This window comes from Triticum dicoccoides, chromosome 2B (genome assembly GCF_002162155.2).
Source record: "Triticum dicoccoides isolate Atlit2015 ecotype Zavitan chromosome 2B, WEW_v2.0, whole genome shotgun sequence".
NCBI lineage: Eukaryota > Viridiplantae > Streptophyta > Magnoliopsida > Poales > Poaceae > Triticum > Triticum dicoccoides.
In genome coordinates this window covers 180547704-180569987 of record NC_041383.1, presented here as the reverse complement: position 1 = coordinate 180569987, position 22284 = coordinate 180547704, and the positions used below count along the sequence as shown (strand labels likewise).

The 22284-nt window shown below is 48.5% G+C and overlaps 1 pseudogene; it reads left to right on the top strand.

The window, feature by feature from the left end:
* The first annotated feature begins 7093 nt into the window (after positions 1-7093).
* LOC119360751 overlaps positions 7094-22284 on the top strand; it is a 63678-nt pseudogene continuing 48487 nt past the window's right edge.

The window sequence follows — 22284 nt, the reverse complement described above, 5'->3', positions numbered from 1 at the left end:
GAGTGTGCCTTAGGATCCAGTTGATGGTTGGCAGCCCTGACAGAAGAAAGTGGACTGACCCAAACTTGAAAGTCTCAAGAGCTTTGTTTGGGATCTCCTTGTACATATGAGACATGGTGTTGTGGTCCATCTTCTTCTTGGCATAGACATCCAAGTCATCTTCACTCTCCATTGAGGCATTGATCAGACTGGCCCATTCCACAATTGTTGACTGGTACCTTGTACCCTCAGACATCCAGACTATCCTGCCATCTGGATAGAAGTGTGCTGTGGAGTAGAATTGCATAATGAGCTCATTATTCCACTTTGTGAGCTTCTGCCCAACAAAGTCTGCAACTCCACAAGCAACAAAGTTGTCTTGCACTCCAGGATAGTGTTCCTCATTTTCCTTTATGTAGGTCCAGTCGAGCCACCTCATATCACACACTATTGGTTTCTTGTCCAACAGCACTGTCTCATAGAAGTCCCGCTGTTCCTTAGTGTGGAACCTATAATCAACAACAGTCTTTCTCCTAGTGGCATATGGGTCTGTCAGCCTCCACATTCTGAGTCCCGCATCCTTTCTCAACTTCATATTCTCAGCCACAGGATGAGCATCATTGTGGTCTGGAATCTTGGGCTTCAGCTTCCTCAGGACTTGTCCTTCTTCATCTTCCTCATCAGCAACTTCAGGCACTGGGGCCTTGTTCTTCTTAGCAGCTGGAATACTCCTGGTATTCCTCTTTGGTGCAAGCTTGGGCTTGGGGGAAGCTTTGGGTGCTTCCTTGGGCTTTGATGTTGCAGCCCCTGACTTAATAGCATCACCCATTAGCTTTTGTGCCTTGGGTGCTGGTGTAGCAACCTCTTCTTCCTTATCAGAATCTCTCCTCATAGAGGGATTTCCAAGAACCTGGGCAGTAGTGGTTTTGGCTCTCTTCTTCTTCTTCTTCTTCTTCTCTTGAGCAACAGCTTCATCTTCTGATTCAATGGTAAACTTCATAGTTTCTCCAGTGGGAACTTTCTTGGGTTTGGATGTTGTGACTCTTCTTGTAGGTGCCTCTTTGGGTTCAGTCTTTTCAAGCACTTGAGTTGATCCTCTGACCTTCAGCATAGGTGTCCTCTTGGCAGGAACCTTCCTATTGAGTCCAGGCTTTGTGTTCTTTGCTGAGGCATAATCCTTTTTGAGCACTACCTTCTTGGAGGTAGCCTCATCTTCTTCTGCCAAGTAATCCTCATCCTCAGATTCTGAGGTTCTCTTCTTCCTTGTCCTGGTGGTAGCTTTAGGCAGATTGCTTGGGGTGCTCCTGCTGCCATCATCTGAAGTGCTAGAGGGACTAGTGCCCTCACTCATGTGATTGTGCTCTTCTAACTTGTTCTGACTATCACTTTGGTCTGACATGCTGCAAATCACTGACTGCTGACCCTGTGAATAGTTATAGATGAGATAGAATGGATGAGCATCACAAAATGCAGAGATTTTTGCAAAAAAATGATTCAAAAATTCAGTTTTAGTTTTCCACAGAAAGCATTTCGGATCAACCGATTTTCAAACTCGATGATACCGAAGCAGTTTTTGGAACCTAAACTGGTGAACTCGGTCGGACCAAGTCATAGTTTGGTGGCACCGAGACTGCTAGGGTTTCACAAAGTCCTAAAATCGGTCACACCGATTAGCAATTCTCGGTCAGACCGAGAGTTACTAGTGCAATGGAATTAGCCAAATCGGTGGGACCAAGTTTTTCAACTCGGTGGGTCCGAGATGGTTTCGGCGGAAACCTAACCCTAAATTTTCAAATCACATCTAATCTAAGGATTGTATTGACTGCATAGGAGTGTTTCAATCGTGGCAAGAATCATAATGAAAACAATGTGCTAGGAATAGGACGAGGATAGCACTGTGATCGAGTCCATACCCTAGCTTGGCGATGAACTCGCTACGGCGGCAACGGCGGGGGTGAATTTCGTTGACGGCGGTGGAGACTAGCGACAGGAGGCGGCTGGCGACGAGGAGACGATCCGGAGACCCTGGAGGCAGAGCGAGCTATTGCGCGGGTGAAGAGGTTCGGAGAAATTTCCAAATTTTTTCCTGTGAGTATATATAGCCCGACCCTGTCAGTGTGACCGAGTGGAATAACTCGGTGGCACCGAGATGCATAACTGTATACAGTTACAGCAACTCGGTGTGACCGAAAAGTTCAAATTGGTTGCACCGAGATTGAAAACCTAGATCGACTTAGTGATCTCGGTAGGACCGAAATGGAAGAATCGGTCAGACCGAGAATCACAAAGAAGTTTTGGAAGTTTAAGTCTATGACGAAACGGGGACTCCGATTGCTCCTCACACAGAGTGGTTCGAATCTGACTTGATCAAATTTTGTGATGTAGCATGAATAGAGTTTGAGATGAGAAAAGCATAGATAGCTAGAGAAGGTTCTTAGGCATTCTTGTCCATTAACTTGGCAAAATAAAAAGAAGCCAAACAATCAACGCAACAAGTGGATGTCCTTGAATGAGTAAAATATGCAACCAACATGCTCACACAATAAGATGCCAAATGAAATATGTGGCAAAGCATGCACAATCAATTCTAGCATCTATCAAACAATTGGCGATGACTAGGTCATCTATATATGAGTATATTGACTTAGGAGTCAAATGAGAACATTTGATCATAGGTCATACTCATCGTTTAAGCTCAAGTGGGGTTACCACTTTTACATAATGCATTGATGTGTTCACACCATTAGAGTTGCTTTGACTCAATTCTTAGAGTTAAGCTCCCCCTAGATGTGAGATCCCCTTTTATAGGGATGAACTAACCTTGGGTTTTGTCGATGATGACTTCATGTAGGTGTTGAAGATGTGGATACTCAATGTTGATGTAGATCATTTGGAGCAATCCTTTGGAGTGAGTTGCATTTTCAACATACCTACATGGGTTAGTCCCACAAGGAACAAACAAGAATATCCATAGACATAGAGTGATGCACACACAAGATGATGTCCATGAAATCATTAGGTTACCTTGTCCCTTGTCTTACCAACATGAGGGTTTGTGACTCCTTGAACTAGTGCAGGATATGGAAATTGATTGCACTTGTCCTTGCCATAATGATATGAGTGAAGACTGTTAGCGGAGTCACCCTCAAGAACTCTCTAGTTCTTCTTCTTCGGGATCCACATCATCTTGATGGGAATCCTTGGAGTTGTAGTCGTACTTGGTGAAGTAGAACTTGAAGTAGTCTTGGGAACCCATTTGACCGAGGCCTTAGGTGCTTCTTCAAATGCATCAATCTCCTCTTGAAGCTTGTCCTTGCCTTCGTTCTTGTGGTCTTGTAGTGGAAGATCATCTTGAGCTTGTGTTCCCTTGAAGGAAGTAGGATCATACTTCTCTTGTTGAGGAACAAACTTCGTCTTTGGGTATTGATCTTCTTCCCACTCAACTCCATTGGCATTGAACTTTCGTTCAAACCCAACACCTTGATTCTTCCGGTGCCTTCCTTGCTTGCGTACAATTTCCTCGAATTGCTTACTCCCGGCAAGGCTCTTGTAAACACCTTTCTCTATAATTCCCTTCAATAGGATATTTTCTTGCTCAAGTGTAACTTGGCTAAGAGAATCATTAGTGGAATCAAGTGAACTACTAGAAGCAACAATATTGGATTTGACATTATTATCGTTACTACTAGAGGAAGGATCCTTCTTGTACTTGTTACTAGACTTGACTTGAGGCATGTAAGTAGATAAGAGTAAACGCTTGGCAATGTAAGAAGAACTTTTCTTACGAAGATCATCATTGATTGCCTTTAAGAACTCATGCTCTTGCTCAAGATTGAGCTTTTCAAAGCGTAACTTCTCATGAGCTCTTAAAAGTTCTCGATGATCTTCGAAGATAGTTTCATGAGCTAACTTAAGAGTGTTTAGTTCTTTAGTTAGAAGCTCAATCTTCTCCTTATCATTGTCATTCGTTTTATCTTGATTAGCATGATTAATTGACGTTTCATCATAGTATTCATCACTAGAGTTGTCAACAAGTAAATCATCATCCATAAGCAAGTCATCTTCATCACTATTGAAATCAACATACTCGGGATATGTTACCTTTGGACCTTTGGCCATGAAGCATCTTCCAATCCCTTCATTTGGTGAGTCAAATATGTCGTAGGAGTTGGTTGACACAAGTGCTAGACCGGCAACACCTTCATCTTGAGTATATTCGGAGTCGGAGTGATAGCTTCTCTCGGAGTGATTGTCGGAGTCGGAGCCGGATACCCATTCACCAATATGATCTTAATGTCTTCGTTTTGTGTAGCTTCTTGATGACTTGTCCTTCCTTTCCGAATCCTTGCTTCTCTGTGTGGGTCTTCGTTCATAACGATCATCTCTACTCCTCCTCTCTCTTGGTGGTGATTCTTCTCTTTTGCTTCTTCTTTTTGGAGAATCTTCTCTTCTTTTGTTGGGTGCCGTACACTCATTGGAATAGTGTCCGGGTCTCCCACAATTGTAGCAATTTCCCTCTCGACTAGAAGATCTTTTGTCATTGTAGGACCTTGACTTAGAGCTTCTTTCTTTGCTTCTACTCTTGTAGAACTTGTTGAAGTTATTCACCATTAAGTTCAATTCTTCATTGAAGGTTTGTTTCTCACTTGATGATGTGGGGGCTTCACTTGAGGCTTTGTAAGCACCGCTTGACTTATTGTGAAGTTCCTCCTTATCCTTGAGTGACATCTCATGAGCAACAATTCTTCCAATGACTTCCGTTGGCTTGAGATCTTTGTAGTTTGGCATCATTTGGATCAATGTGCACACGGTATCATACTTTCCATCCAATGCTCTTAGGATCTTCTTGATGATGAATCTGTCGGTCATCTCTTCACTCCCTAAGCCAGCAATCTCATTTGTGATAAGAGCAAGCCTAGAGTACATTTCAGCGACACCTTCACCATCCTTCATTTTGAACTTGTCAAGTTGACTTTGGAGCACATCCAACTTGGATTCCTTGACGGAGTCGGTACCTTCATGCATATCAATCAAAGTATCCCAAATTTCCTTTGCATTCTCAAGACGGCTAATTTTGTTGAATTCCTCGGGGCACAATCCGTTGAAGAGGATATCGCAAGCTTGAGTGTTGTATTGCAACATCTTCAATTCATCCGCGCTAGCTTCACGGTTTGGTTCTCTCCCATCAAAGAATTCACCTTGCAAGCCAATACACACAATAGCCCAAACGGCGGGGTTATGTCCAAGAATATGCATTTTCATCTTATGCTTCCACCTAGCAAAATTAGTACCATCAAAGTAAGGACCTCTACGGTGATAATTTCCCTCACTAGACGCCATACTCTCCTAGGTTGTGAAACCAAGGCTATGACCACCAAAAGCTATGGAAATCAAAGCAAATGGAGACCAAAGCTCTGATACCACTTGTAGGACCTTGAAGTATGTCTAGAGGGGGGTGATTAGACTACTTGACCAATTAAAAACTTAACCTTTTCCCAATTTTAGAGTTTGGCAGATTTTTGCTATTTTAGGACAAGTCAAGCAATCATCAGACAATTCAAGCAAGCGTGCAAAGAGTATATGAGCAGCGGAAATTAAAGCATGCAACCTGCAAGAAAGTAAAGGGCAGGGTTTGGAGGATTCAAACGCAATTGGAGACACGGATGTTTTTGGCGTGGTTCCGATAGGTGGTGCTGTCGTACATCCACATTGATGGAGACTTCAACCCACGAAGGGTAACACTTGTGCGAGTCCACGGAGGGCTCCACCCACGAAGGGTCCACGAAGAAGCAACCTTGTCTATCCCACCATGGCCGTCGCCCACGAAGGACTTGCCTCACTAGCGGTAGATCTTCACGAAGTAGGCGATCTCCTTGCCCTTACAAACTCCTTGGTTCAACTCCACAATCTTGTCGGAGGCTCCGAAGTGACACCTAGCCAATCTAGGAGACATCACTCTCCAAGAAGTAACAAATGGTACGTTGATGATGAACTCCTTGCTCTTGTGCTTCAAATGATAGTGTCCCCAACACTTAACTCTCTCTCTCATAGGTTTTGGATCTGGTGGAAAGAAGATTTGAGTGGAAAGCAACTTGGGGAAGGCTAGAGATCAAGATTCATATGGTAGGAATGGAATATCTTGGCCTCAACACATGAGTAGGTAGTTCTCTCTCAGAAATGGTAAGTTGGAAGTGTAGGTTTGTTCTGATGGCTCTCTCCACGAATGAAGAGGAGGTGGAGGGGTATATATAGCCTCCACACAAAATCTAACTGTTACACTCAATTTACCAAACTCGGTGGGACCGCATCAACAAACTCGGTCGGACCGATTTAGTAAACCTAGTGACCGTTAGGATTTTTGGTGGGACCGACATGCAACTCGGTAGGACCGATATGGTTAGGGTTAGGGCATAACGTAATCTCGGTAATACCGATTACACAAACTCGGTGAGACTGATTTTGGTAATAAGCTTTCCAGAGGGTTGGTCAGGTAAACTCGGTGGGACCGATTCGCTCATTTTGGTGAGACCGAAATGTTACGAGAAGGAAACAGGGAGTTTACATTGAAATCTCAGTGGGACCGATCGCTCACTTCGGTTAGACCGAAACATTACGAAGGGAAACAGAGAGATTACAACCCCATCTCGGTGAGACCGAGATCCCTATTGGTAAGACCGATTTGCCTAGGGTTTGTGGCAGTGGCTATGACATTTGAACTCGGTGGCACCGGATAGAAAGAATCGGTGGGACCGATTTTGACTTTGAGTATAGGTCATATGTGGATGTGGGAAAGTAGTTGAGGGTATTTGGAGCATATCACTAAGCACATGAAGCAAGAGGCTCATTAAGCAACACCTCATCCCTCCTTGATAGTATTGGCTTTTCCTATAGACTCAACGTGATCTTGAATCACTAAAATATAAAATGAAGAGTCTTGAGCTTTTGAGCTTGAGCCAATCCTTTGTCCTTGATATTTTGAGGGTTCCACTTTCATCATCCATGCCATGCCATTCATTGAGCTTTCCTGAAATATTTGTCTTGGAATAGTATTAGCTCAATGAGCTATATGTTGTTATGAATTACCAAAACCACCTAGGGATAGTTGCACTTTCACATGGACCACCTCGACATGGACAACGACTTTGTTGGCGGCCGCTTCGGCCGCGACGGGGAGTTCTATTACCAGAGCCGTCGCGAGCGGGCGCCCCAGACCCACAACGAGGCGTTCTACGTCGCCTTCGGCAAGGGGGACTCCGACTACGACTCCGAGGAGAACAAGGCACCACGCCGGCGCCGGCACCGCAAGCGCCGCATGGACGACTCCGAGCCCGACCTCACCAAGACCATGCAGTTCGTCTCCAAGGGCATCAGTGTCCCAAAGCCAGAGGAAGAGGAGGAGCAGCAAAGGCTTGGGCTTGGCTAGGCCGCGTCCTCCTCGGGCACTACTGTTGCCGCCTCCTCGGAGGAGGATGCAGAGGAGGACCAGGATCCATACATCGACCTGGCAACGGGTTTTGGGCAGCGGATCACCGAGGGTGCACGCGCGAGGCAGGAGGAGAAGGAGCGGCAGCAGGAGTCTGCCAATCGCTGGTGCAGTGCATGGGTAGGGTTTGAACCTGGAAAATCGGTGCCGCCACCTGGGAGTCTGGAGTCCAACACGAAGGTGGCTAAGATGATGGCTATGATGGGGTACAAGAGAGGAGAAGGCCTCGGCAAGAATGCTCAGGGAATCACTGCACCAGTGGAGACTACCTTGCGCCCTAAGAATGCCGGACTCAGCAACGTCGAGGGGTTTAAGGAGCCCAAAGCTTTCGCTCCCAACGAGAACTTGCCACCCCCACCTCCACCGCCTGCCAAGAAGGAAAAGCAACGGTGGTCCAAGAAGGCCAGCATGAAGAAGGATCAGGTCTTGACTAAGAATGAGTTGTTGGCAAGGCGCGCCGAGCAGGAAGAGGATGAGTAGCCCACATTTGTCCAAAAGGTGATTGGCATGCGAGGGCCTCAGGCTCGTGTGTTGACAGACTTGAAGGGGTTGAGTACTGAACATGAGATGGAGGCAAATGATGTGCCAATGCCGGAGTTGTAGTACAATGTGTGACTGCTTGTTGATGAGACTGAGGCTGATATTGTCAGGTTGGATGGGCAGCTGCGACGGGAGCATGAGAAGGTGGCTAGTTTGGAGCGGGAGAAGGAGAAAGTAGCAAAGCAGGAGGCTTTGCAGAAACACTAGCTGCAAGTTATGGAGACAATTGCAGATGTGCTGGAGAAGGTCTGGGTTGATGACACCGCTGGTTTTCTCACTCTGGGGTGGTTGCTTAAGACCTTCCAGGAACTGAAACTGCGCTATGAGGAGGAGTTCAAAATTTGCAGTGTTGCATGGGCTGCTTGCCGATTTGCGCATCCACTACTTATCTGGGTATTTCAGGGTGGCAGCCTCTGCAGAATCCATTTTTTGGCTCTGAGGTCATGTCATCCTGGAAGGATTTGCTGCAGGGAGACCAGCCATATGATTTCTCAGATGCTACTGAATCAATGCCTCCATATGCACAGCTGGGCAGTGAGGTCATCCTATTAGTTGTGTTGATATCAGGAACTAATTCAAGGAAGGCTAGGGATCCAGAACCAATGCTCCATTTTCTTGAGTCATGGGAACGGTTGCTGCCGCCTATCGTGCTCCATTCAATATTGGAGCATGTAATAATGCCAAAGCTCATAGCTGCTGTCGAATCTTGGACCCGCGGAGCTAAAATATGCCAATCCATGCATGGGTACACCCATGGTTCCAACTCTAGGGCAAAGGATAGAGAAATTGTGCCACTCTATCCGGTACAAGCTGAGTAGTGTCCTCCAGTTATGGCAAGCTCATGATTCATCAGATATGTTGTGCTATCTCCATGGAAGGGTGTATTTGATCCAGCAAGCTGGGAAGACTTGATAGTGCGTTATATCATTCCTAAGCTGAAAATGGCACTCCAGGAGTTTCAGATTAACCCACCAAGCCAGAAGTTTGACCAGTTTAACTGGGTTATGATCTGGGCTTCTGCTGTCCCGGTACACCATATTATTCATATGTTGGAAGTTGATTTCTTCACCAAGTGGCAGCTGGTTTTGTACCTGAAAGTGCTAGTATTCGACTAGAGGGGGGTGAATAGGCAATTTTTATGAAAGTATTCAAAACACGGGTGCTTTGAAGACAAATAATAGAAATGACCCTATTGCTATGCAGCGGAAGGTAGACTACACTAGACAAGCCATAGTCAAGTATGCAATGAAGTGAAAGCACGAAGACTATCAGCAGCTAGGTAGTAAGGATCAGGATGGAAGATAGTATGAATCCAAACAGTAAATAGTCTCCACTCAGTGAAGTCAATCAGATCAGACAAATGGGCAATGACTTCACAAAGACAAACTGTAAGTAAAGAGAGGTGAAAGATAGAACCAGTTGCTTGGAGGGGACAATGACTTGTTGGACCAGCTACAGTTGTTGTGACAACTGTACGTCTGGTTAGGGAGGCTAAGATTCAACTCAGAAGACCGCATCTTCACCTTATTCCCCTTGAGCTAAGGACACTTAGTCCTCGCCCAATCACCACTCTGGTAAGTCTTCAAGGGAGACTTCCAAACCTTCACAGACTTCGTTCACCGGCAATCCACAATGACTCTTGGATGCTCAGAACGCGATGCCTAACTGGCTGGAGGATTCACAGTCCTCAAGTGTAATAAGTCTTCAGATCACGCAGACAAAAAGACTTTAGTGATGCCTAACACTCTTTGGCTCTGGGTGTTTTGGGCTTTGTCCTCGCAAGGATTACTCTCTCAAAGGCTTCGGAGGTGGGTTGCTCTCGAACGACAAAAGCCGTGCACTTACTCTGAGCAGCCACCAATTTATGGTGTAGGGGATGGGCTATTTATAACCAGGAGGCAACCCAACCTGATTTGTTCAAAATGACCCTGGGTCACTAGGGAACTAACACATGTCCAACGGTTAGATTTCAAAAAAACGCAACAGCTTGACTTGGGCTACAAGTAAAGATGACTCATCCATCTCTGGATAAGATTTGCTCTCATTGTCTTCACTCGAAGACATAGGATTTGGTTGAGCATCACCTCAGTCACTCTGACTTTGTTCACTTGGACCCCACTTAATAGTACGGTGGTTCCTATGACTCAACAAAGTAGAAAAGGAAACTATGAAACAACTAAGTCTTCGCTCTCCATAGTCTTCGTGCGATGTCTTCTCATGTCATAGTCTTCAATGTGAATATCTTCACAGACCACCATTGTCTTCAATGTCTTCACATATTTTTAGGGGTCATCTCTGGTAGGTAAACCGAATCAATATGGGACTACTACCTATGTTTTCCTACAATTCTCACAAACACATTAGTCCCTCAACCAAGTTTGTCGTCAATACTCCAAAACCAACTAGGGGTGGCACTAGATGCACTTACAATCTCACCCTATTTGGTGATTGATGACAAACTGGTTGAAGTTTTCAACGGGGATTAAAGCATGTGAAAGTTCGGTGAGTATTGTCTTCATACATACGACGATGCTCCCCCTGAAGATGTGCATATAAATGATTTGCTTTTGAATGCAAATGCACATGGCTGGTTTTGCTTTGTGGAGGCTGTTGGTGTCAAAACCGGCGGATCTCGGGTAGGGGGTCCTGAACTGTGCGTCTAGGTGGATGGTAACAGGAGACAAGGGACACGATGTTTTTACCCAGGTTTGGGCCCTCTCGATGGAGGTAAAACCCTACTCCTGCTTGATTGATATTGATGATATGGGTAGTACAAGAGTGGATCTACCACGAGATCAAGGAGGCTAAACCCTAGAAGCTATCCTATGGTATGATTGTTGTAATTGTTGTTGTCCTACGGACTAAAACCCTCCGGTTTATATAGACACCGGAGAGGGCTAGGGTTACACAGAGTCGGTTACAATGGTAGGAGATCTACATATCCGTATTGCCAAGCTTGCCTTCCACGCCAAGGAAAGTCCCATCCGGACACGGGACGAAGTCTTCAATCTTGTATCTTCATAATCTTGGAGTCTGGCCGATGATGATAGTTCGGCTATCCGGACACCCCCCAGTCTAGGACTCCCTCAGTAGCCCCTGAATCAGGATTCAATGATGACGAGTCCGGCGCGCATATTGTCTTCGGCATTGCAAGGCGGGTTCCTCCTCAGAATAATTCATAGAAGATTGTGAACACCAGGGTAGTGTCCGGCTTTGTAAAATAAATTCCACATACCACCGTAGAGAGAATAATATTTACACAAGTTCAATCTGCTGACGTATTTTGTGGCGTAACATCACACCACTACCAAGCCTTTACTCGAATCATTTTTATTGTACCACCTCAGCGTGTTTAGCGAAGCGGTTTCCTTGGCATGTCTTGTCGAAGCAGAGATCGTGTTCCCCTTATTCCGGGATTCCCATCAATACGGACGTGGGTAACCCAACGGCGCCATTGATTGTGGCGCTTGGGAGATAAGCAAGTTTTACCAGGCCGGTGGGGACGCATAGTTTTCGTCCGCCCATATATAAGGGGATAAGGATCCACCTCTTTTACCTACGCCTTCTTCCTCCTTTGCTTATCCATCTCCGCGCACTCGAGCTCCAGCGCCCAAGTCCGCACATCTCACCTCGACCTTCTCCAGCCATGTCTGGAGCGGGAGGCAAGTGGATGGCCTCCTCCGTCATGGAGGGGCACATCAAGAAGCTGCGCAGCGCCGTATACTTGTCCAGCGACATCGCGCACCGGCTGCCCGGCGAGGGGCAGCTCATCCCCACCCCCAGGCCCCATGAGAGGGTGGTATTCCTTCCCCATTTCCTCCGCGGACTGGGCTTCCCACTCCACCCCTTTGTCTGGGGGCTCATGTACTACTACGGCCTGGACTTACACGATCTGGCCCCAAATTTCATCCTCAATATCTCGGTGTTTATCGTCGTGTGCGAGGCCTTCCTCTGCATCCAAACCCACTTCGGCTTGTGGCTAAAGACCTTCAATGTCAAGCCGAAGGTTGTGAAGGGCAGCCAAGCGGAGTGCGGAGGCGCCATGGTGGGCAAAATGCCCAACGTCACTTGGCTCGAGGGTGCCTTCATGGAATCCATCAAAGGGTGGCAATTGGGGTGGTTCTACATCACCGAGCCGCGTGACCCTAAATGGGAAGCGGCTCCCGAATTCAGATCTGGCATCCCCATGCAGCTCACCTCCTGGAAAGAGAAGGGCTTGCTTTGGGGTAGTTTGGAGGAGCTGACCGGACTCCAGTCCTGTCTCCAGACCCTAGTGAACAAGAAGCTTAAGCTTGTCAACGTGATCCAGGTCATGCTTGTCCGCCGGATCTCCCCTGCCAGCAACGGGACTTCAATTTGTGGGAGTTTGATCCAGCACAGCACCGGACCTTGAGCGGGCTCTTCGACACTACGTACGAAGCTGCCTGGAGGGTGCTGTTCAAGGGTGCCGAAGCTCCCGCATCCGCAACTGAAGATCGCGGATTCAGCACGCAGCGCCCGGCTGGCGAAGTAAGCTATGTTATCCTTTATGGGACACTCGCTTTTCATAGTTTGACTCTATGCGGGATCTAAACTCCCAATACCTTTAGTAGGACTGGCAGAAGATGTCTGGACAGGTTAACTGTCCGGCTCCCCTTCCAGAAGACCCAGCGGACGCCCGTTTGACAGGGCTGCTGGTCCTGACACTTTACGTGGTGCCGGAGAAGAAGGCCAAGAAGAAGGCCATGGGAACCCGGAGGAGTTCCCGGCATCAGGTGGTATCAGACTCATCGTCCGATGACTCTGAGGCGGACTCCTCCCACGAGGACGAGGAGGAGAAGAAAGAGGCCTCTCCCCCAGCGGGGGAAGAGAAGAAGAGGAAGGCCTCCCCAACGAGGGAGGCCGAAGGGTCCAAGAAGGGAACGACCCTTCCTCCGGACTGCTCCGCCAACGTCGGCGACGACGACGAGGAGTGGCCCTCAAGGGCCAAGCCCCTGGCAAGATCGTAAGTATCCGGACTCCTGGATGATTTATAATTTTTCTTTTTGCCACGTGATGTCTTTCTAATGCTGCATACAACCTGTAGTCCGGCCAAGGACGATCTTCCCGCTTTGTCGAGCGGGTCCTTGGGCACGTCGGATATGGATTCTCTTCCGACCGTCTCCACCCCTCGTGACGCTGACGACGTCGAGGTGGGATCCCAGGAAGGGACCCGCCAGGAGGAGGAGGCCCCAGAGGTGCCGCAGGGCAACCTCCCGGACTGTGCACCGGACTCCGCACCGGAACCTGTAGTGGTTCCGGAGTCCGGCAAGCGGCCCCTTCGTAAGAAGGGCAAGACTGTGAGGCCGGCGGCCTCCGTCCAACCGGAGACGCCGGATAAGTTGCTGGAGGTGCTCAACGGCGCTTCCATCGAAGAAGAACACCGCACTGTCATGAGTGCGGTGATTCAGAAGGTGCAGCTCACCAAGAGCGGGCTGACCAAAGCCTGCAGCAGCCTTCTAACAGGCTTTGAGGTAAGAATTTTAAGATGTGTAATATAATACCGCATAGACAGTAGCCCCTGATGCTCGGTTCGGTGTTCGGAAAGAAAAGCCGGACTGAGGATCCAAAAAGATGTACGCAGGAGTCTAAAAAATATGTCAATATGGGATTGCAGGCTGCACTGCTGACCTCTACCGCACTGACTGTGGAGGTCGATGCTTTGAAGCAAAGCCTCGAGCGGTCCGAGAGCGAGCTCGGCCGTGCCAAGAAGCAGCTCGAGGACAAGGAAGGTGAGTAAAACCTTATTAAAGTTGTACCTTACAGAAAAGGATTTGGTTGCAAGAGAAAATAACGAAGATAACGTGGGTACTATAGGGGCCACGAACGATCTGGCGGCCCTGAAGGAGGTGGTGTCCGCGGCAGAATGCAATGCAGCCGCGGAACGAGCCGAGCGAGAGAAATAAGAGGCGAGGGTGGCGGAGGTGCAGCAAGAGCTCCAGGCTCTCGTGGAAAAACATGAGAGTTTGGAGCGCGACTCAAAGACTCGAGAGTCCGAGCTTGCATCGGCTCTTGAGAGTGCCAAAGCCGCTAAGGCCGAAGCCCACAAGGCCCTCCAGGAAATCGAGGCGTTAAAGAAGATAGCGGCGGGTAAGGCATTTTCATGCAAAGTAAGCATGTAAATGTGAATTACCTATTACTTACCCGAATTAGGAGCTCTCCAGGAGCGTTCGCAGATCTGCCCCGCAGCGTGTCCGATGCTGCCGCATTCTATCGGGCCGAGGAGGGGAGCTCGACGGAGAAGGTCTTTTGGTCTCAGTATGCTGAGGCTGGACATCCGGTGCCCCTTAGCGACCAGCGGAAGCAGCTGGTCGAGCTCCACAAGGTGGCCGAACAGGCCATGAAGGGCCTAATAGTTCGGCTGTGGCCCAAGGAGGCCATGCCTGGGAGCAACTTCGGCCTGGTGCGGCGGCTGGTGGATGCGTGTCCCTGGGTTGAAGTCGTCAAGCACTCCGCCTGCATTGAAGGTGCCCGTTGGGCCCTTGCCCGTGCAAAAGTGCACTGGGGCAGGATGGACGCTGAGAAGCTTCTGACGGACGCGCCGCCGGCGGGCAAGGAGTATCGTATGCCTGAAATGTATTATAAGAGTGTCCTAAAGGGTGCCCGCATGATTGCGGGTGAGTGCTCCAAAGATGTAATATTTGAGTAGACTCGCATTTTGTTATCCTATGCGCTGAAGACTTTGTTCATATGCGCTAAGCAATGCTTGTTAATTTAAAATATTACCTTCTGTGCGGCCGTTTATCAAATCTGAGAGATGGCAAGTTGTCGGCTTCAGCCCCCATGCCACGAGTGCTGGGGTGTTCGGGATAAACTTGAGCGCTCTTGTTCCCATTTTTGGGTCCATCTAGGGAGGCGCTCAACACAACGAACGAGGCAACCGGACTTATAATGCTTGAACACTCTCACTTAGCCATAGAATTCTATAATTTTAAATTTCGGTGAAGCCCCTAGTGTTCGGAAGACCGAGTTCGGGGCGCTATCCACGCCTGGGCCGGACAAAGCCGGTTCCTCGCTCTAAGCGACATAAGTCTTTAGGGACTCGAAAAGGCCTCTCGAACAGCGACCAGCTCTCGCCTTATCATGACGGTCAGTTTTAGCTTTCTCCACTCAGGCGCTCGCCCAGCTCAACTGGGGCGCAATCGCAGTGGTTCTCCCAGTGCTACCTTAGCCGATACAATGGAATGTAAGGTACCAAAACATGGGAGCCGGGCAAACCCAACTATTGACCCAAGACATGATTCGGAGCCGATGCATATAATGCTATAAGTTCGGGGTGCCACACTTGTGAAAGTGTTCGGACTTATCACACCATAATGTGGGGAACTTAAGCCCCTGGTGTATTTATCCGTACCAAAGTGTACGGATGCAACATGTCATAAATGAACATATGTATAAGAAAGAAATGCAATTATAAAAAAGCGATGCATTGTTTATTCAAGAAATACTGCCATGAATGCAGAACGATACAAATAGTGCGGTAAGCAAGGGATGGGACTATTAAACATGTCCCCCTCCAGGGGTAGGCTGCGGAATGGTGTATAAAACAGATTTAATGCTTGTAATGGAGACCACCTGGATACTCGTCGTAGCCTTTCTCCTTCCCTGGCTGTTGCATCGTGAGATCGACAGGTCTACTGCCGGAAAGGGCCTCTAGTGAACGGAGTCCTATGGGTAAAAAAAAGAGAAAAGAAAAAAAGATGGCACACTTGGGAGCCCCTGGTGTGGTTGAGCCGCACTCTGGGCCTGTTGTGGTCGTGCCCCTCCCCCTATGCCCATGGTATCTCCAGGGCGTAGTGATGTACGCGAAGGACCAATCTTGCAATTTTGCAAGGGCTGGGGTTGGGGCCGCATTGCTACGCGTGCTCGGAACGTGCCAGGTGGTCTTGTTGCAGGTTACTCCGGGCGCGTTTGGCCGTGTCCGGTCGTTTAACAGCCGGACTCAAAAATTGCCTTAAGAGGCTGCTCTATACTTCTGCCACGAGAGCTGCTGTGTGTTCCTCCGTTCGGATGGAGCGTTTAGTGTTTCCGTTGACCGTGATGACTCGTCGAGGGCCTGGCATCTTGAGCTTGAGGTATGCGTAATGCGGCACCGCGTTGAACTTTGCAAACGCGGTCCGTCCGAGCAGAGCGTGATAGCCGCTGCGGAACGGGACTATGTAGAAGATTAACTCCTCGCTTCGGAAGTTATCCGGGGATCCGAAGACCACTTCCAGTGTGACCAAGCCTATACAATTGGCCTCTACACCTGGTATGACGCCTTTGAAGGTCGTCTTTGTGGGTTTAATCCTTGAGGGGTCTATGCCCATCTTGCGCACTGTATCCTGATAAAGCAGGTTCAGGCTGCTGCCGCCGTCCATCAGGACTCTGGTGAGGTGAAATCCATCGACGATTGGGTCTAAAACCAATGCGGCGAATCCGCCATGGCGGATACTGGTGGGGTGGTCCCTTCGATCAAAAGTGATCGGGTAGGAGGACCATGGGTTGAACTTCGGGGCGACTGGCTCCATCGCATATACGTCCCTGAGTGCACGCTTCCGCTCCCTCTTGGGTATGTGGGTTGCGTATATCATGTTTACCGTTCGTACTTGTGGGGGGAAACCTTTCTGTCCTCTATTGTTCGGCGGTCGGGTCTCTTCCTCGTCATCGCTATGCAGCCCCTTGTCATTGTTTTCGGCAATTAACTTGCCTGCCTGCTTGAATACCCAACAATCCCTGTTGGTGTGATTAGCTGGCTTTTCGGGGGTGCCGTGTATCTGGCACGAGCGGTCGAGTATTCGGTCCAAATTGGACGGACCCGGAGTAGTTCTTTTGAATGGCTTTTTCCGCTGATCGGGTTTGGAGCCTCTGAATCCGGCGTTGACTGCCGTATCCTCATTGTTATCGCCGTTAACGCGGCGTTTGTTTTTGTTGCGACGCGACCTGCCATTGTGGTCCTTGTTATCCGGACTGCCAGAGTTTTTGCTGAGGTTGTTACTGCGGGCTAGCCAGCTATCCTCTCCCGCGCAGAAGCGGGTCATGAGTGATGTGAGGGCTGCCATGGATTTCGGCTTTTCTTGTCCTAGGTGCCGAGCAAGTCACTCGTTGCGGATGTTATGTTTGAAGGCTGCGAGAGCGTCTGCATCCGGACAGTCGACGATTTGATTTTTCTTTGTTAAGAACCGTGTCTAGAATTGTCTGGCCGATTCGTCTGGCTGCTGAATTATGTGGCTTAGGTCATCGGCGTCTGGTGGTCGCGCATATGTGCCCTGGACGTTGTCAAGGAATGCGGCTTCCAGGTCCTCCCAACACCCAATTGATTCTCCTGGCAAGCTGTTAAGCCAATGCCGAGCTGGTCCTTTAAGCTTGAGTGGGAGGTATTTGATGGCGTGAAGATCATCGCCGCGGGCCATGTGGATATGAAGGAGATAGTCTTCGATCCAAACCGCGGGGTCTATTGTGCCATCGTAGGATTCAATATTCATGGGTTTAAATCCTTCGGGGATTTGATGATCCATTACTTCATCTGTGAAGCATAGTGGGTGTGCGGCGCCTCTATATTGGGCTATATCACGACGTAGCTCAAGGAAGCTTTGTCTACTGTGTTCGGCCCGGCCGGAGTTGCTGTATCCGGCGCGACGATCGTCGTCGCGCATTGTGGGGCGCCCACGTGATCTGTAGATCGATCTTGATTGTCTTGCCTTATCCTCCAATATGTCTTGCAAGTCCGGCGCATTCCCCCATGGCTTCGTACTTTTCGAGCGGTGCCGGGGTACGGTTCTAGTGGAGGGCCTAGAGGCCTCTCTGTCGCGGCCACGATGTGGTTGGTCAGCTGTATTGTGCGCTGGTGATGCAGGTTTGTATGCCTCCTCCTCTAATCGGGGGAGCAACTTGCGTTTGGGGTAGCTTTTGGAGGGGCGTTCGAGTTCATGCTCTTCGGCCGCAAGGACTTCAGTCCATCTATCGGCTAGCAGATCTTGATCAGCTTTAAGCTGTTGCTGCTTTTTCTTGAGGCTGTTTGCCGTGGCCATAAGCCTGTGTTTAAAATGCTCTTGTTTGACGGGATCCTCGGGCACGACGAATTCGTCGTCGTCGAGGCTTGCCTCGTCTCCAGAGGGAGGCATGTAATTATCATCCTCTACCTCATCGTCTGCCGCTCTCTCCTGAGGGCTGGCTTCTCCGTCCTCCTGCGCTGAATCTTGCTGGAGGGGGTTGTCTTCGGCACTCTCTGGGGTGTTGTTATCTCCGGTGCCGGAATCTCCATTCTTGCTGTGGAGGGATTTAGAGCGGCGCCGCTGACGCCGGCGCTTGGGCTGTTTCTTGGAGGAGTCTTTCTCCGCTGCATCCTCGCCATTCCCATCCTTTGGGATGTCCACCATGTATATGTAGTATGACGAGGTGGTCTTCCAGTGCCCCGTAGGCGCTGGTTCTTGGTCGTCTCCGGCATCATCGTCCATATCGTCGATGTCTTCGGAGTCGTAGTCTAGCATGTCGGTTAGATCGTCGATAGTGGCTACAAAGTGGGTGGTGGGTGGGCTTTGAATTTCTTTTTCGTCCGTATCCCATCCGTCCTGGCCACAGTCCGGCCAGGGCTCTCCTGATAACGAGAGATACCTTAACGAATTCAGGATGTCGCTGAAAGGTGAGTGTTGAAAGATGTCCGCAGTGGTGAACTCCATGATCAGCACCCAATCGGATTCGATTAAAGGGGGCGCAGGAGGTTCGGAGTCCGGCGAGGAGTCCGACACCTCGGAGTCACGAGCTTTACAAGGGACAAGGTCAGTATTCGGCTCCATTGCCGTAGGGGTTGCAGCCCTCGAGGCGGTGTCTAGCCACACATCCTCGATCTGCGCAGTCGGCTCTGAATTGAGGACCGGAGTGGACTCGTGTGCGGCCTCTAGGGCACTGTCCGACAGCAGAGCTAAGTCATGCCCATCGTGACAGTGCGGCGCGCTCGGCTGTGGCTCGAATCCATCGAAGATCAAGTCTCCGCGGATGCCAGCCGTGAAGTTCAAACTTCCAAATCTGACCTGATGGCCAGGGGCGTAGCTTTCGATCTGCTCCAGATGGCCAAGCGAATTGGCCCGCAGTGCAAAGCCGCCGAATACCAAGATCTGTCCGGGGAGAAAAGTCTCACCATGGACCGTGTTGTTGTTGATGATCGAAGGAGCCATCAAGCCTATCGGTGTCGACACAGAGGAACTCTCAATGAAAGCACCAATGTCGGTGTCAAAACCGGCGGACCTCGGGTAGGCGGTCCCGAACTGTGCATCTAGGCGGATGCTAACAGGAGACAAGGGACACGATGTTTTTACCCAGGTTCAGGCCCTCTCGATGGAGGTAAAACCCTACTCCTGCTGGATTGATATTGATGATATGGGTAGTACAAGAGTGGAGCTACCACGAGATCAAGGAGGCTAAACCCTAGAAGCTAGCCTATGGTATGATTGTTGTAATTGTTGTTGTCCTACGGACTAAAACCCTCTGGTTTATATAGACACCGGAGAAGGCTAGGGTTACACAGAGTCGGTTACAATGGTAGGAGATCTACATATCCGTATTGCCAAGCTTGCCTTCCACGCCAAGGAAAGTCCCATCCGGACACGGGACGAAGTCTTCAATCTTGTATCTTCATAATCTTGGAGTCCGGCCGATGATGATAGTTCGGCTATCCGGACACCCCCAGTCCAGGACTCCCTCAGAGGCCATCTTCAAAGTGTGAAGACAATGCATTATGCATATAAGAAGATAATGAAGATTATGATATGCATAATGGAAAATGGATGTCTGCAGAATGACTTTATGCGGAATTTATCATTGCATCACAAAGTAGCAGACAACCCTCGAGTTTAAGTGTTACAACTTAAAGAACCAAATGTATCAAAAGATGATAGTTGTAAATACTTGGAAAAAGTAATGCAACCACCCATAAGGACCCGCTTGAAGACTATCAACTCATATGCTTCTCCCCCTTTTGTCAGTAAGGACCAAAAAGGTTTGAAGACATAGAACATCTACTCGTTCCCAGAAGGAGCAGATGCAGGAGCAGGGTCGACGTTGGAGTTTGGTGGTGCAGAAGGGCCTGATGCAGTGTAGCCATGGTTGGTGAAGTGGCATCGTCTTCTTCATCGACGACATTCACAACAATAGTTGCAGCCGAAGATGAATATTCAAAATCTTTAAGTGAGGGAGTGCGGCGCCAGCTTGCATTTTGTGGAGGCCTGGAATCAAAGTTGAAGATCTTGGTGAAGCCATCTTCGTGAAGATTGTCTTCAGGACATAGTAGGGTGAGGCTCTTCCAAGACCGCCAAGAGGTTTCATGGGCAACAAATGAGTTCTTGGTGGCCATGTTTCGAATGCGATTAACATCCACCAAGAGACTCTGCATCTGACACTTTAGGCAGTCATGGTGCTTGTCCTGCTTCTGATGTAAGGCCACAAGAAACTCTCAGTCATTGAGTACACAAGAACGCTTCCGAGGCCTTTGGGCAATTGTACTAGCAGTGGCTTCGGTATTGGCCCGATGATGCATACGCACATTGCCAGCCAGAGGGTAAGCAGGAGTTGCAGCATTGGGGACATGAATTCCTTTTATTGGTTGCGTGAAGCTTTGATGATCAACATTATGAAGATATAGAGGCTCCTTGGCAGGCCCGGGGTAGATGCTTTCAACTGACAAATAAACCTCATGCAAGAAGACAAAATGATTGCATGCTGAGAGCTGATAGTCGACAAAAGAATTGAGTTTGATCAGGCGCATCACCCATGGAGCATAAAACTTCAGACCAAATAGATCAATCCCATATACAGCAAGTTGTCTGATGAAGAAATCCTGGGAGTTGAATCTGATGCCATTGACAATATAAAATACCAGAGTCTTCACGGCTCCTTCAAGTTTGGCTTCGGAAGAATGTCTCTTGATTGGCCACAGAGTATGCCTTAGTATATGATAGACTGTGCGTGGCAAGTACTCAAGGTCGTTTAGAAAGAATTCCTTGGGACATTCAGCATCTTGAGGCAATGGCTTCATCAAACTGAGCATCTGACTCATATTGGGTTCAGGCCTCTAAAAAATACTCTGCAGTTCTTCTCTATGACGCTGACAACTGGGCTCATACAATTCACCTGGAGTGGGCAGGGAGGTAAGCTCAATGATGACTTGAGATTTGGCTTCATGGTGCACATCTCTTGACATCCACTCGAGAATCCATGTCTTCGGATCCCTGTTGTAGCCACGAATGTGAAGAGTAGCATAGAACTGCAGTAGAAGCTCTTCATTCCAGTGCTCTTTGGCAGTGACAAATTGCAGACGACCAGCATCCCAAAAGCAGTCCAGTGCTTCTCCAAGACAGGGCAGCCCATCAACAGCTTCACAATCAAGACACTTGTGAGGAAAGATTCGCTCTTGGTTGTAGAGGATACAGGAGTAGTAGTTGCGCTGTTGATGGCTCCAAAAGCGATCAGAAGAGATCTTTGGCTTCAAGTATGGGTTCTTGGCACTAACGAATGTGGCTGGTCAGTAGCAGTGTTTGTAGCAGTGTTTGTGGCAGCCCCAGTGTGTTCAACCTTCGTTCGTTGCAGAACCATAGGGTCTGGTACAATCACATTCTCCTCAAGAATGACTTGGTCTGTGGTAGGTGATGTCTACTACACAACCTTCTTCTTGTAGACGTTGTTGGGCCTCCAAGTGTAGAGGTTTGTAGGACAGTAGCAAATTTCCCTCAAGTGGATGACCTAAGGTTTATCAATCCGTGGGAGGCGTAGGATGAAGATGGTCTCTCTGAAACAACCCTGCAACCAAATAACAAAGAGTGTCTTGTGTCCCCAACACACCAATACAATGGCAAATTGTATAGGTGCACTAATTCGGCAAAGAGATGGTGATACAAGTGCAATATGGATGGTAGATATGAGTATTTATAATCCAAAAATATAAAAAACAGCAAGGTAACAAGTGGTAAAAGTGAGCGTAAACGGTATTGCAATGCTAGGTAACAAGGCCTAAGGTTCATACTTTCACTAGTGCAAGTTCTCTCAACAATAATAACATAATTGGATCATATAACTATCCCTCAACATGCAACAAAGAGTCACTCCAAAGTCACTAATAGCGGAGAACAAATGAAGAGATTATTGTAGGGTACGAAACCACCTCAAAGTTATCCTTTCTGGTCGACCTATTCAAGGGTCCGTAGTAAAATAACATGAAGCTATTCTTTATGTTCTATCTATCATAGAGTTCGTACTAGAATAACACCTTAAGACACAAATCAACCAAAACCCTA